This window comes from Protopterus annectens, chromosome 6.part0, assembly GCF_019279795.1.
Source record: "Protopterus annectens isolate FY-2018-M chromosome 6.part0, PAN1.0, whole genome shotgun sequence".
Classification (NCBI taxonomy): Eukaryota; Metazoa; Chordata; order Ceratodontiformes; family Protopteridae; genus Protopterus; species Protopterus annectens.
This window is the reverse complement of record NC_056737.1, coordinates 1869679666-1869696290: the sequence shown is the minus strand read 5'-3', so window position 1 is coordinate 1869696290 and position 16625 is coordinate 1869679666.

The window sequence follows — 16625 nt, the reverse complement described above, 5'->3', positions numbered from 1 at the left end:
ATGACATTTGCCTTACATGCACTATGTTAAACTATACAGGCCATACCAGTCATCTGTACAGATGTATATGGAATATTCAGATGTTTGCAACCTATATGTGGTCTGTGTCCCCTAACCATGGGCATTTATGAGTAATCATTGCTAAATATGTCACAGTTGCCATAGTGACAGACATGTCAGCATCAAGTGTCGTACCTGTCTGAAATATCATGCTGATACAAAGACTGTTACTCTATCATTTGTTTAAGTATGTAAGAGCAATGTATGAGACCAGTTGCTATTTTGGGTGTTTTATCGCACTTTCCATGATGGCATTCCCAAGTTTACATGTTGTAAGAGGTAGTACTTATGTCCCCAGCATATAATCTCTGTGGTGCATGTAATGTGTACCTAGCAGTATAGTACATACAAGTGGATAGATAGGGTTACTACTCTATTGGCAACTGTGTATGTGTTTCTGTATGCATATCCCCTGTGGTTGTCTTTACTGTGTGTATGCAATGGTTATACCATTTTGTGTGCCTCCTCCACACTGTGAAATCCCCCACTGGCAACCTTGTTGCAGCCCCTACAGATGTCATTCACCTTACAAGCACAGTTACACAGTTTCTAACACAAAGGTACTGTGGTGCATGCAATAGTCATATCACTGTTTGCCGCACATAAATAGATAGGTGGGTCATCTAATATGGGAAGTGTCAACACTGTGTGCATGTGTGTTTCAATGCATGTCCCCATGCAGCAGTGTGTATGTGTTCCAGGTGGCTCTACCATGTTAAAGACCTCTGAATCCACCATTGGCAATCCTAACAGCCCCTGCAATTGTCACCCATTTCAATAGTACTGTCAAACACTACAACACCACATTACCTCTGTGGGTATTTCTGTTATGTATCTAGCAGTATCATTTGAAAATCTGGCCTAGTAGAGGTTCAGCTTTCAGCAGGTGCAGGTCATGAATGTGTGTGTGTGTGTGTGTGTGTGTGTGTGTGTGTGTGTGTGTGTGTGTGTGTGTGTGTGTACCTCAACCACTCACAGAAAGACATCTGGCTAAAGCCATATGGGAAGCTGGGGCAAACAGCAAGCACTGAGCACACCCTTCACATATTGCTGTGTCACATGTAGGGAATAGATCACAGAACAGGTCATGCATGTGAATGCACCTTACATAGGGTATGTGTTGTTACATGAAAATATCCATCGTTAATCTGCAATGTCAGTCTGTCATGGTTTTCCAAAATGTTGGCCAGAAAACCACAGGTTTATGTCAGATGGAAAGAAATTATGTGTCAGACATCAGGACAACCTACAGACATATGTAGAGATCTGAGGTATGGCCACCATCTGTACCCATACTTTCTATACTCTTAAAGCTGGAAATGTTCATAACACTATAAATAATGGGGTAACAAAGGCCACATAATAGGGGCACTTTTCAAATATTGATCCTAAAAACTTATAAAGGTGGTAGCATAACAGGCTTTGCATTAGCATAGATAGTCGGCAAGGTATGACATCTGCAACTCATAATGTCTGTCATTATTTTCTGACATCAACCCCCAATGATCTGGCAATGATCTGCCAGAAAAACACAGATTTATGAGAAAATGGACCAAAAATATGAGGCATAAATCTGGACATTCTGTGGAGATCTGTACAGTTGAGAGGTATGTCTGTACCACCCTGCAGGTTCCAGTCCATGTTTGGTAAAGGTGTAACCTGTGACAACAACTGAAACAGTGAAAAGAGGCCCCATGAGTGTAGAACAAGAAACATGTCATACAGTTCTGTACTGATAGCATAGAGCAATTATTGCACATCAGAAGCACCTTACTGTTATGAGAAATACTGTAAGCTAAGGTAATGTTACAGAATGAAGGTATCATAGTAGCAAACCACAGGAAGTCCTGTGTGTTGCACTTGCCATGGGCATACTATGTCCTATCAACTGTCACATTACTATATGTTGTGTCCCACACTCCATTTGATAATATCACACACACACATTGTGTGTTGTCTATGTGTGTGCAATATGTAGACATGTGAAGGCCCTGTGACTACCTGGTGGCCATAAGATAGGTGAATCTGTTGGGGTAAAGTAATGGCTAGGCTTGTGAGGGACCTAGTGCCAGTACTCAAGTAATGTATGTATGAGCCTGTGGTATTCCAGAACACCCAGGTGACATGTACGAAGGCTAGCTAGTTGTGTCAAGGGGTATGTATGGAGGGTCACACTGTCTGCCTACAGTGTCCTTTACACACAGTTGCATGCATACACACCTGGTAAACGTAAATATACAGTTGTACCTTGGCTATTAAAAGGTCACTGTGTTTCCACTCTGCCATACTCATTGTTGGTAATGTCATCAGCCCCACAGCCTGCAATCAGACACCTGGAACACAAACTGAATACAGCATATGAGACTACAGTCCATCAGCAGTACTGATAGCAATAATGCATCATGGCTAAAAAGGTAGGTACACTTCAATGTGTACCCATAACAATTGCCAGCAGATAGCACCTTACACAGCATTACATTACTGCACTGTACTATATTCACCCTGTGCATCAGACCCATATTAGCATATCCCTGCATTGATGGTATGGATAACAGGGATGTGGCACAGATATCACATGCACAGGGTGTGGTGTGGGTCTGCATGAGGCCTAGGCTGGGCCATACGGTTGACATCATGCAAGTGTATGTGTGTGTGTGTGTGTGTGTGTGTGTGTGTGTGTGTGTGTGTGTGTGTGTGTGTGTGTGTGTGTGTGTGTGTGTGTGTCTGGAGGGGTGGTGTTCAACTGGGCCATGCAGAAGAGCTGTGTGTGTGGGTGGTGACCTGCCTGTGATAGAAATGTATGAGTGTTTGTATATACACAGTCAAGCCATGTGGTTGCCCTACACAGGGGTATGTTGGACAGCTATGGACCATATATGGCAGGATGTATGGTTCACTGTCGCCAGCCATGGACATGGGAAATGGTTCTGCCAGGAGTCTCACTGGCATGACCAGGCCCAAGGCCAGATGCAGTATTACATCCCAATGGTGACTGCTGCCTGCTGGATCCATGTCCCTGACGGGCCCAGCCAGGACCACGTGCACAGGGCCTGCTCCATTGTGGTGTGGACAGCACCCTCCCTTCGGTACTGCTTGTGGTACTGCTTTTATGGGACTGTGAATGTGTATGGCCACATGGAATCTCAGCTGATCTTGTTGCTGACCTACACCCAAATGGACGATGCCCTACTCCCACCTCATGCTCAAGCACAGGCATTGCATGGGTGAGCAATGGCAATGTCTCACCCCACTGTCTATCCACAACATCAGCATAATAATGTATGGCATCACCAAGGCCAGTCCACCAGACCAAGCAGTGATCAAATCCTCTTATCTGGGCTGAATGCTGCTTACAATTATACTTCTTAGTAATGCTCAAACATGGTAAGCAGAGATATGCACTGCTAAACATTGCTCAGTTTTCATTTCTAGACAATTAGCAAATTGTACATAATTAGTCCCTACTGACATATGTTAAGTGTACATATTTTACTTTACATGTTATATAATGACATATTATTAAGTGTACATATTTTACTTTGCATGACATCCCCCTATGTGCTTTTGTTACATTACTTTGGGGTGCGACTGTACTGTCTGGGACATTTGTGTTTACTTGGGGGGTTTCACATCATACATCCAGTGACACTATTTTATTCTGTCTCCTAAACGTATGCATTTCAGTACGTTATCTGTTCCTGTCACTGTACTGCATTGGACACGTGTGAGTAACTGGGGCTTTTATACTCGGGTCTCCATTACAAATAGGCTTCTAGTCAGGCTGGACCACCACAGGTAACATATGGCAATGTATACAAAAGAAATACAAAACATTTACAATATTTCCCTATCATGTGTAAAAAGCTGAATGGCCAGGATTCGACCATTGCTCCTCAGGTACAAGTGTCGGTGCTCTAATCATTCAGCCAGTGAGGATCTGCTGTTAAACTGTTATATATACCTCTTCATTTTCATTTAATCATTGCTGAGCACCATGCTGCACTGTGCCAATCCACTACTCTACGCTTACCTTTTACATATAAATGACAATAAAACTTATTTCATAAAACCATGTATGTTTTTAAACCATAAAAACAAGCATCATTCATGTCACAGACCATGTGAGGGCCTTATGTGTGGATTGCACTTGTGGGGATATGTAGGTTTATGTATTATGGCTGACTGGGGATTATTGTCAGAGGCTTTGGCTATGTGAAGGTAGGCAGTGTGCATCTTCTTCCCCTCGTCCATGTGTTTGTTGACCACTTCAAAGCAGTTGACCAGATTTAACAGGTCTGATCTCCCTTTGACAATACCAAACTGTGTTGGCTCAAGCATTTTTAGGTTGCCCATGTCCCTCTTTATAAGGTCCTTGATAATGCCTTCCATGGTCTTGCAGATAAGGCTAGTTAGGCTGATGTGCATATGATTGGCTGGGTCAGTGGATGCTCCTCCTCTATGTAGAGGGGTGACAGTGTCTGTCCTCTGTGCAGATGGGATAACACTGGTGCTCAGGCTTTGGTTGACTACAGTTTGTAATGGAGCTGAGAGCTCATGCCTGGGTTCATGTAGGGTGCAGCCAGGGATGTAATCAGGTCCCACGGAGACTTCAGTTTGTTACCCTTGTGAGGGCATTATGGACATAGTCCCTGATGATGAGGGGAGGGGAGACAGGTGCTGTGCATGTCCTCCTTTACTGATGGGAAGACAGGGGGGTGAGGTTTTCACTTAACTGTCTGCAGCTGGTTGGCTATATCTCTGGCATATGTGTATGTGGTGTTACTGACCACCAGTACAAAGCAGATTTGCATGTTGCCTCTGGGATTGCAGACGTATGTGCAGAAGACCTTGAGATTGGCCATGATGGATGTGTCCAATTTGCCCTCAAAGTTAGCCGAAGAGTAATTCACCTGTGACCTTATTAGATTGTTCAGACAAAGGTGAGATTGCTCCCAATTTGACACCCTCTCCTTCTTGGCTCTGTGCAGCCAATATTTCCACCTTTTATGGGGTATGTGTATTGCTGCTGTCCACCACAGAGGTTTAATTTACCTTGGGGAGATTATTTTGTCCAGTCAGGTATTGCTGAGTCCATACAGCTATGTAAGTGCTCCTATAGATGTTTGGTGTAGGCTTTGACACAAAGTTCTGACACAGTTATACACTTTTCCAACTTCAGGCTAGTAATTATGAGCAAACTAGTAATTATTTCAAGGCAATACAAAAACCTGTTTCTGTAGTCATTTATGTCTGTTTGATACACTGAAACCCAGGTTACACATTTGTAAAACAAATACAGCATCCTTACCTGACGTTTTGCAACCATGTCTGTATCTTTGAAGCTTCCAGCTACTACTATTACTGCATACATGTGCACAGGTAATACCTGATATACAGTTCTGTTCTTTGTCAGTATAGCACACTGTGTTTACACTCTTGCAGCTCAGTCATATCTCTCAACCCTGTTAGAGCAAGACATCTGGACAAAGGCACACAGAAATGGGGGGGAGGGGCAAATGCCCAAAAATAGTGACGCTTTAGAAATATTGCTGTAACACACTGAGACAGTTGATAGCAAAGTATGCATTCATAGGAATACTGTGAAGGATATGACATCTGACATTCAAATATATCCTATTATGTTATGACCTCAGTTTTTACTGATATGCCAGTGATTTGCCAGACAAAACACAACTGTATGAGAAAATGACTACAAATATGAGGCAAACATATGGTCAGGCTGCACAACTCCAGAGAGTTGAAAGGTATGAGCTCAGTATGTAACATACAGTTCAACACACACTTTTGTGCAATGTGTTTACTATGCACATACCCTATATAGGTCTGTTACATTTGTAAGACAAGCATATGTATCATAGTAGCATTCATAAGTGACATATGAATATTTACAACATCCCAGGTAGCTGGCCTGGCAGTGTCATAGTCAATATTGTACAACAGGCACTCTAGTAGTAGTCATATGTGAGCTGACCTTTGCTGGGGTGACTCAAGGACCAGAGCTATGCTCTATGTCATTGCAGACAGAGCCAGCAGGAATGGCCATAGGTGCTGGACAGCAACATGACAGTCCAGCAAGTCTTGTTGAAACCTATTGTTTAACTTCCTATTTCCCATTATTGCATCCCCTTTCTGCATTGCATTCCATTACATGCTTAATTGTTTGACATACCTGTTATAGTGCTGTAGTGTTTTCTCATAGTAATCCAGAAGTGTTGCTTTGTCTATTTGCATTCTGCCTTTGCATAGTAAGGTACAGGCCTGTTTTGCATAGGCATCATCTTGCCTTTTGTAGCTAATGCTCATGAGCAGGTGACAGCCTGTGCACCAATTGCTGTCTCCCATTTGCTAATTGCATCCAGCACAGCTGTGTTGTCTTTCCATTAGACAATGGCATGGCAACACAGCAGTACTATAATTAAGTCTGTCATATGGGCCTTGCCCCTTTTCCTTGCCTGTGAGGAGGCCATTATGGAGGTGTGAAAGCTGCAGCATCACAGAGAGTAGGTGGAAATACTGTCCACTGTTTGGATTGATGTGCTATGTCCACAGTTGTGCATGCTGTGTCTGCATACCTGTCAACCTGTTAGCACAAGAAATGTGGAGAAAGCCCAACAAAATAGGGGACAAAGTCCCAGAATTAGGGACAGATTGTAAGTATTGCTGTTATACAGTAAGAAGCTTGCTAGATTTACATTGTTTGTCTGGACATGCATTTTCTGTGTGATTTGAAGTCTGACACTGATATGTATATGACATACTTATCAACTGTCCAGATGTTCACAGAATGTCCAGATGTTTGCTTCTTATGGTTGGTCTATTCCTCATACAATTTTTTTTGGCAAATCACTAGGATGATCTGAGGGTTGAAGTCACTAAATAATGACATCCATTGTGTTTCAGACTTCATATCCTTTAGGAAATTTATGTTAAAACAAACCCTGGCATTCCAAAAACTGTTTCAGTTTATAACACCAATATTTAAAATCTGTCCCTATTTTTGGGCCTCTTTCCCCCAAGTATGTCAGGTTTTATCTGGATTTCTTGCACTAAGAGGTTGGGAGGATTGGTATATCATTATTTAGTGACTTCACTCCTGATATCATCCCAGAGATGTAGCAGAATCCCAGAAATTTCATGAGACCATAAGTATGGGCCCAAACCATGGATATTCTATGGAAATCTGTACAGTTGAGAGTTATGTATGTCTGGCCATTGTTAACAGACTTTCAAGATGGTATAGCAGTGTAGTCTGTAAATGTTTGTTGGGTTGTGTAGGGAGAGGGGCATATGTGAGTGTCATAGATCCATTTCCATCTGACTGTGCATGATGCTACAGTGGCTGGTGGTCTATCAGCTGTGCATGTTTGTAGGGACATACTGAGACATGTCCCTTAGAACCTCAGGATTCCAAGTACTATGTGATTTGGGGCAGGATATATAGGAGTAGTGTGTGGCTGGCAATCAAGATATGTTAGTTGAAACAGTCGTTACACTGTAGAGGTCATCTGGCTTACTGGTATGTTGCTGTGACTGAGGTGTAAATGGTTGTAGGTAGACAATTTCTCAATGATGTCTGCTGTTTCCCTACAGTTACCTCCCTGTAGTGCATGATATATGTGCAAATGCAGTTCCACAGAGCTGATTTAGTGTAGTGTTGCATTGTGTTGGTCTGACTGTAGTTTGGAAGATGCTAGGTGAACCGGTTGGTAGCTTTCAGTGTTATTTCCCTTCTGTTACATGACTGCAGTCATACCTCTCCACTGTCCAGATTTTCATAGAAAGTCCAGATGTGTGGCTCATATTTTTGCTCTGTTCCCCATAACTGTTGTGCATTTCTGACAAATCACTGGAATAATGTGAGGATTGACATCACTAAATAATGACAATCATTTGTGTTTCAGACTTGACATCTATCAGAAAATATATGTTAAAACAAACTGTGATACTCTAGCAAATTTTCAAGCTTATAAAATACATATTTGAAATGTCTTTCTTTTTTATATATTATATATATATATATATATATATATATATATATACATATACACACACATATACATATGTTTTTATACATGTGTTTTATACATGTGCTTTTATATATATGTTTTTATGTACTGTGCATAGATGTATATTATTTTGTTGATTTTCATATTATTACTGTCAATCTTTGAGAATGTACTGAGGTTGTAAGAGTATCTGTTGTTGCATATGCACGCTAGTATTAGGGAGATGCCTTATTTATTAAGCATACCCTTTTAAGAAAATGAGAGGGGAAATTGATGGTGTGCACCATAATTGGTTGTTTTGAATTAACTTAGTAATATAAGCACAGTTGTGTTGTGTCAGTTATAAGTCTGATGAAGTGATGTGTCTACATCATGAAAGCGCTTACCAATAAATGTGTTCCAATTTTTTTACTTTTATAGACATTGAGTGTTATTTTCTTAGCCATTGAGAGATCCTGTGGATGTTTTTGTGGGAATTGTATACATTTGTAGAGTAATTTGAGTGTAGATTGATTTACATCACTGTACATGAGGGCAAAATGTAGCGCTATTTATGGGGCAATGATTTTTTTGCAGGACAGATGCCTTTTTTTTATTAAGATGAGAGTTGGATGTTGGGGATGGGCTGTAGGTATGTTTGGGGAGGTAGGTTGGGTAGCATATGTTGCAATCACAGACAGACAAGATACACAAGACAGCAGACAGATAGGGACAGCATATGACACATGAGGGGGGTAAACACCTTGGATGGGTGGGTGGTTGGGAATCAGAGGAACATGATCCCCCAAATAGATACAGTGGGACTAAGATCCCCACCCATGGGCAGTCACCACTGCACCTTCATGGCCCCGAAGGTGGCTGTGCTGGGGGCTAGACAGAAGAGGCAGGCTGCCTCTTGAGATGCACCAGCCGGACCTTGATCTGGCACAGCTGTCCATCCAACTTTGAGAGGATGGCACTGCACACGAGACCCTGGAACATGTTGTGGGGGATGGGTTTCTCTCCATGCCTGCACCTAGGGGGTGGAAGAGCCCCATCCGCTGAGGCAGTTCCACCCAAAGGTGGTGCAGGACCAGTGGAGGAGGATGTTCCAGGTTGGGTCTCAGATGTGCTGGGGCCTGGTGCCATGTCCAGATGAGGCAGGACAAGCAGATCCACTGGGAGCTGCCTTCCTTAATATGCTATGGTGTTGAGGTTTTCCAAAATCTATCGGTTAGTCATGAACAAAACATTTCAAAACTACTTATAACAGCATGCATGGGTGTTTCAAATAACCCACAACAAGAGATTTGAAACAGTTGTATAGCAAACAGAACACATGCATTAATGGAGCAACAGTAAGCATTGTAACAGCATGCCAGTTACATTGATGGCAACAGGCCACCAACAATGGTATTTCAACAAGGTATGTTAATATGCAACCAATTGAATATATGGACAATAATAGAACACAAGTCCCAACATTAGGTTTTGAGAAAAACATACCCGTAATTTATGAATAATAATTAGTGATGCAGATAAAGGGTGAGGGGAGAGAAAAAAGTCCATTAAAAACTGTATAGGCTTCTATTTTTCATAACAGTACTGCTCAATACTCTACAGGTCTGCCCTCACTTTACATCTATCTATGGCCCTTAGCTTCTGTAGCACATACATACCTGTTAAACTGTCAACCTGAAATGGTATGGGGCAAACTGTGACAACTATGGGTACATTACTAGAGGGTACTCGTACATGGCAGGGTTACATATCTGACAAAGAAGGGGTACCCTGCACTGATGTTGTGTAAGTGTGCTACAGGCATACTTCACCTGGATTCCTGTGTCCAAAAGTTATTGGTAGCAGTAACCACTAGTCATGACAGTGTGACACTTGAGAGACTTGTATCAGGAAGAGTGCATGGTGTATGTAGCTATCCTGCTGTCATTTGCAGGCATGGGGTTGGACAGTGGAACAATTGTACACAGTGTATTTCTATACCCTTCATACAGCTACTACAAACATTTCTTTACCTGTAAGACCTGTGGATAAAATATCTGTTAACACTATCTGTTTCTACAAATATTCAAGATTTCTTGAGTGTATATATGCACAAATCTCAGTACCACTCCCTGGATTCAAACCATGTATGGATGTGCAAAAATGAGCAACAAAGCTTTTTCTCATCACACTGAGCTACTGGGGAACTGATGTTTCTTGTTTGACTGATTTCTGCCTAATACTCTGTTGATTAAACAGTCTGACCTTGTAATCCTGAGATTTATGCATGACAGATAGTTAATGTACTGTGTATTAATCCTTTGAAATAATACAATCTGGAAAGGAAAGGTTAACACAAGACAATGCTGCAGGGGACATACTATAATACATTACATATTACAAAGCAGGGGTCAGATCTTAGAGCATAACATATACGTCATATTTCATTTATATCTTGTTTTATAGCTCCACAATCTACTGTTTTGCATAATAGCTGGTTCTCAGAACAACCTCAGTTAATGCATGCTGTCAAAGCTATGTTTGCTGTGAAGAACCTGTACACATTCTATTTCTACAACAACATACCAAAGTAAATACAATAGTTTGTGGTAGAAAGCCTTATTTTAGTAATATGACACAGTGCTTTACTACTGCATATCCTGTAGATCAATATTAGTCTGGCAAATTTTATTTATTCAGTAGACACAGAACACACTATACCTACTGGCAGTAAACAATATATGCCTTCTTATTTATTGCACTATATACTGCAAGATAGGTCTGTACTCACCAGCCTGTTGATGCAGCCTTGACAGCCTGTCCACATGGGTCTCAGCATTGCTATCCCTTTCCACTGCAGCTGTAGGGGGGGAAACAATGTCTATCACATACTCAGGCTAGAATTTGGTACAGCTATGGATGAGATACTTACAAACTCCTGGAGCATTCCATGCCTGAGCATCTTAATGGGCCAAGACTGCCCCCTTCCTACACTTTAGATCAGCATAATGATGTCATAACTGCTCACCAGTTTGGGGGATTCCAGTGGTTCTGGCGAGGTCATGTGCCAGATGGTCCCAGGCCTCCGCTTTGTACTGTGAGCCCTGGTACTGGCCCTGCAGCAGTCTGTAGTCATGGTGCTCAATAAGGAGTCTAGTCATGACCATGGTCTCCAGAATGACCCAGCACTGCACCTGAAAGTGCACTTCCTGTCCAATGCCAGACATTGTTCCTGCACAGATAAAACTACAAGATCTTCTGGCTGTATTCCCACCTTTGTGGTTTAAATAAGGTCATATTCACATCCTTTGCTATCATTGGACCATTTTGAATATGTTGAGCACAGCTTAGTGGTGAACAAATCCGCTAAGCTGAGTTAAATAGTGCTTAAAGGGGAAAATACTGAACAGTGTTTAGCAGTGTGCAAATCCATTAAGCTGAGCTGACTGCTGCATAGAATTAACATCTAAGCAATGCTCAAACTGGCTGAGCAGAGCTAAGCACTGCTCAGTCTTCCTTTAAGAGAAAATATCAGAATTGTAAATTAATTATTACTGACATATTATTAAGTCTATATGTTTTACTTTGTATGAAATCCCACTATGTGCTTTCATTACATTACCTTAGGGTGTGACTATACTGTATGGGACGCTTGTGTATACGCGGGTGACTTCACATATTATATCCACTGCAACTTCCATTCTGAACCAGCTACACTACCCTGGTTAAAAATATCAATTACTACATAATTTAAAATAAAAAAAAAATAATTTTAATAATGCTTTCCCATGTAAAAATGAAGGGCTTGGCTTGGTACTTGAACTGCTGCATGTAAAGCTGGAACTCAAACCACTATGCTATCTCACCATTAAGGATTTAGCTATACATTTGTATTTAGCTCCTATGAGATGTTTAAGCAATGCTGAGCAGAGTGCAACACACAAATCTGCTCAGCTACACTTAAACTTAACTTATAATGGAAAAAAATGAATGCAAGCACTTTAATTGCATGTATTAATACTAATAGTAATTCATATTTGGTAATGCACTACCTGTAATTCTATCAACTCTCAAAGTCTGTATGAGCAATATCAGGATTGAAGTAATTACATAATGGCATACATTTGAATTTCAGACTTCTAATCCTTCCAAAAATGTTATGTTAATACAAACCCTGTTCCTCTATCAACTTTCTAAGTTTGTAAGAGCAATATTTAAAACTTGTCCTTATCTGTCCCACCATCATTTTAGGCTTTGTCCAGATGTTTTTCTCTAAGGGGTCGGGAGGTATGTTCAAAGTGCTGTACGGCACTTTCACAATGCAGGGGGTGTGTGTGACAGTACCTGTCACATATCCCCTGCATTGCTTCCCATTCACAATCATGCTTTCAGTGTCAGTGTACCAAATTCTAGCCTAAGTATGTGATAGACATGTATGCATAATGTTTGTTTTTCCCCCCTACAGCTGCAGTGGAGAGGGATAGCAATGTGGAGACCAATGTGGACAGACTGTCAAGGCTGCACCAACAGGCTGGTGAGTACAGACCTATCTTGCAGTGTATATAGTGCAATAAATTAGAAGGAGTATATTATTTACTGCCAGTAGGTAGAGATACTGAAAGCATTATAAAATGCCATACTACACTTTTGCAATGCAGGGTGTGTGTGACAGTACCTGACACACACACCCTGAATTTATTTTGATTTCTAATAACTCTTTCAGTGTCCGTGGACACTGTTTTACTTTTCTTAGCTTTTTTCAGTGTCCACAGACACTGAAAGCACTTAAAAAGTGCCATACGGCACTTTGTGAGTGCAGGTGGTGTGTTGGATCTGCGAGCACTACTGCAACATGCCCCCTGCACTCATTCAGTGTTCATATCTGCAGATCCGTTCTCAGTAGTGCGCCTTCCTGAATAAGCAAGGCATGCTGCTGAGATGGCTATGAGGATGCAAACACCATCACTCTGTGTAGGGAAAACACTATTCCTACACGGAGTTTGTTGAATCCTGGGACATGTTTATTATAGCATTAGGAAAACTAGGAGTGCTATAGCTAAACATATTATAGAGAAGAATGGGGTCCATAGTTTTGTATTTATGACCCTTCAGATTTTACCGTCTAATATGAGATTGGGTAATAGCAGGAATGCCCTTGAGAAAATTGAGCAGAAATGGATAGTTCTGCTACAAGCGGACAAGATGTTAGATCTTAATGAACCTTTGTCATTTAAACCATTTCTTAGGCACAGGAAGTTGACTGTTTACTGTTGAGGCTTTATATGACTTTTATAACAGATGTGTGTGGTTTATGGCACATGTTTTTGTATATTGGGATTTGCGTTAGTTGGTGTTGTGCTCATTTTTTTTATATTTATATTTAGTTTTTAGGTTTTGTTACTTAGATATTTGTTTTCTTATGTTTTGTGATCTTTTTTATGTATTTTTGTATTTTATATATATATATATATATATATATATTTAGGTTAGTTTGCATAGGTTAATGTTTTATATTTTGTATATATTTTTTTCAGCCATTTTTCATTTATTGGTGTGTTTGCAAGATGTGTACCTAAATGGGTTTTGAGATCAGTGGTGCTGCATTACCATCTTTTGAGTGTGGCACACAGCACAGTTAGTGTACTAGTCACTTCTTTTTTATTTTTAATGAATATATTGTTGATATTGTGCTGATTCTTGCTGTGATTATGTGTTTTCACTTCATATGCATCTCACTGAGTATATGCTATAATTATTTTTTCCTAATTTCTAGTAGAATTGAGCAATTCTCTGGTTTCTATGGTAATAGGAAAAGTTTGTCATACGTATGCATTCCCGCGAGATTTAGCGCTTGATAGGAAATATAGGGATTGTGGAACCATGACAGTTCAGAAAACTTGTTTTAGGTATTTAACTTTGATTATATTTTTATATGATGAATTTCATACACAGGGTAATAGCATACTTATGAAATAATCTAAAGTTTATTTATATATGTGATGGTGCTAAATCTGATAGTAAACGGCTATATTAGATCGGTGAGGAAAATTTTTGACATCTGGTACAACTGGAATAATTAGATCATTTGGATTTTTAAAAGTAAAATGGTGAACATACCATTTAAACATATTGATTTAAGAGTTGTGATTGTCTAACTTTGGCTATGTATTAAAAACAGTTTGAATGGAACTTTTTGGCTAGTCAAAACTTGAAGTGTATATAAGGCAGCTATTGTATAATGGTTATAAGACATATACTCATGTTCTTGTTTCTTCGAACTGCTTTTCAAATGCTGATATTTAAGAAATGTTATGTAGATCACAAATTTTTGTTTTTGATGTTTTAAATATGATATGTGGTAATAGAGCTCATAAAATTGGGATGTGTTGACTTTAATATACTCGGTTTCTATTAAGAAGTTTAATTGATGTTATTAGGCTGTAGGATGTGATTGGGTTAAAAAGAGTGTTGTTGTCTAGAGTCAAGAAATACATTTCAAACAGTGAAGGGCCAAGCACAGATCCTGGGGTTTGTCAATGGTGAAAGCTCTACTGGTGCAGGTTGATTCACCAAATTTCACATGATGTGTTCTGTCAGTGAACTAATTGGTTGAACATCAACTGAGGTAAGGTTTAATCCTCAGCTTGGGGGTCTTCTCACTGATTCCTTCTTTTGTGATTGTGTCAAAACCTTAGGCCATATAACAAAAGGTAGTATGCACTGTCTTACCTTTATCCAGGCCTATCATATAGAATCATTGGTCTGTGACGACATCACAGACCACCTATGGCATGACTCAGCACATACACCTTCCTGATATGGTTGAATACACAGTTCAACACACCCTCCACACAGCTTATGTTTCCATACAAGAGTGTAAATCAACATGCATCCACCTGACATAGGGAGAAGAAGCTGATGCATGCAAGTATAGAGACATCTTGACTCTCTGCAACTGTAAGGTAGACCAATGTGTCATCATGGATCTCTTCTACCAACATGTACAGTAGTAATATTCCAGGCATGTGCAGCAGAACTGTGTGAGTTATTAATGCTACAGCAAGTCTGTTATATCTGATTTCCTCAAAAGGTCATCGAGAGCATGCCTAATGACAACAATATCATCCTGTGGAACTTGAACAGGTCAAGGTATTTGACACAAATCCACACTGAGGTATACAATCAACACTATCATGTGTGGCCATAAACAACTGTATCACCAAATGGGTAGACCCGTGTATGACATACATGGCATCTCACTATGTTGAGATGTGTGACGTGACATATATCTCAGGTCCAGTGATCAGGTTGCTACATTAGGGGAGTCTGCAAGGACCCTTCCTGCCCAGTAGTTAAGTGATGGACATCACAGATGACATACACAGGCTGTGTACAAACAGCTGCCTGAAGGACCACAGCTTTAGGCAATCAGTGACTCCAACTGTGATATTAGTATAATACAGACAGTATCAACACATACCTAAAACTGCTCCCACAGCCATGACAACACCTGCATTGATAGAAACATAGAGGGATTTGTTGAATCAGGAAACAGACAAACCATGTGTGATATAGGGTTCCCTATTAGAAGCCTGAAACACTATAAGCCTGAAAGTCAAAATCCTGAAAACTATAGACTGAAAATGCAAAATCTCGAAAGTGCAAAATCCTGAAAGTCAAAATCCTGAAAACACAAATAATGCTAATATGTCACTATAAAGACACTAATATCTACCAACTGACCCTGACCCTAACCCTAACCCTAAGGTCCGTCACTATCACACACTCACCTGACCCGCGCCCTAACCCTAACTCACTTAAACCGCCCCTAACCCCAATATTTGTCACTATTGCATACATGCCTAACCTGCGCCCTAACCCTAACTCACTTAAACCGCCCCTAACCCTAACATAAAACCAACCGCACACTTACCTGGACCCAACGCATGACCTAACACCACAGGGCTAACAATAGCAAAGCCACAATGACGTCAGTATGTCCATTTTGTGTTTTCAGGATTTTGACTTTCAGGATTTTGACTTTCAGGCTTATAGTGTTTCAGGCTTCTAATAGGGAACCGTGATATAAACATCACATTTTATAATCAGACCAATAGGTATGTGATCTGTGTTTTGGGGTAGAGGGTAAGGGTACATCCACCAGCATGTGGTCACAGTGCTGACTACTCCCCTGAATGTTACACAGCAACTGAGTATGTGAAGGACATACACATCAGAGGCCATAATAACTTCACAGTTCCCAGCCTTCCTCACACCAATAACTATGTACAATGCACCTTCCTTCTTGTACTGCCCTACACATCTTCCAGTGTTATGTAACTGAAGTGTACCACCTTTGTCACAGTGTGCTGTCACACAGCTTATTGACCATACCTAGGTATTCTTTTTGTGGAATATACATGACTGTCTGATAATCTGGAACACCAATCAAGTTGTTACACCCGATGCATGTGTGCTACCTGTTCTGCTTATGCTCACACTACAAGTATAGATGTTTAGCAACATTAATGGCATGTATCTCTTCCATGACAGTGTGGA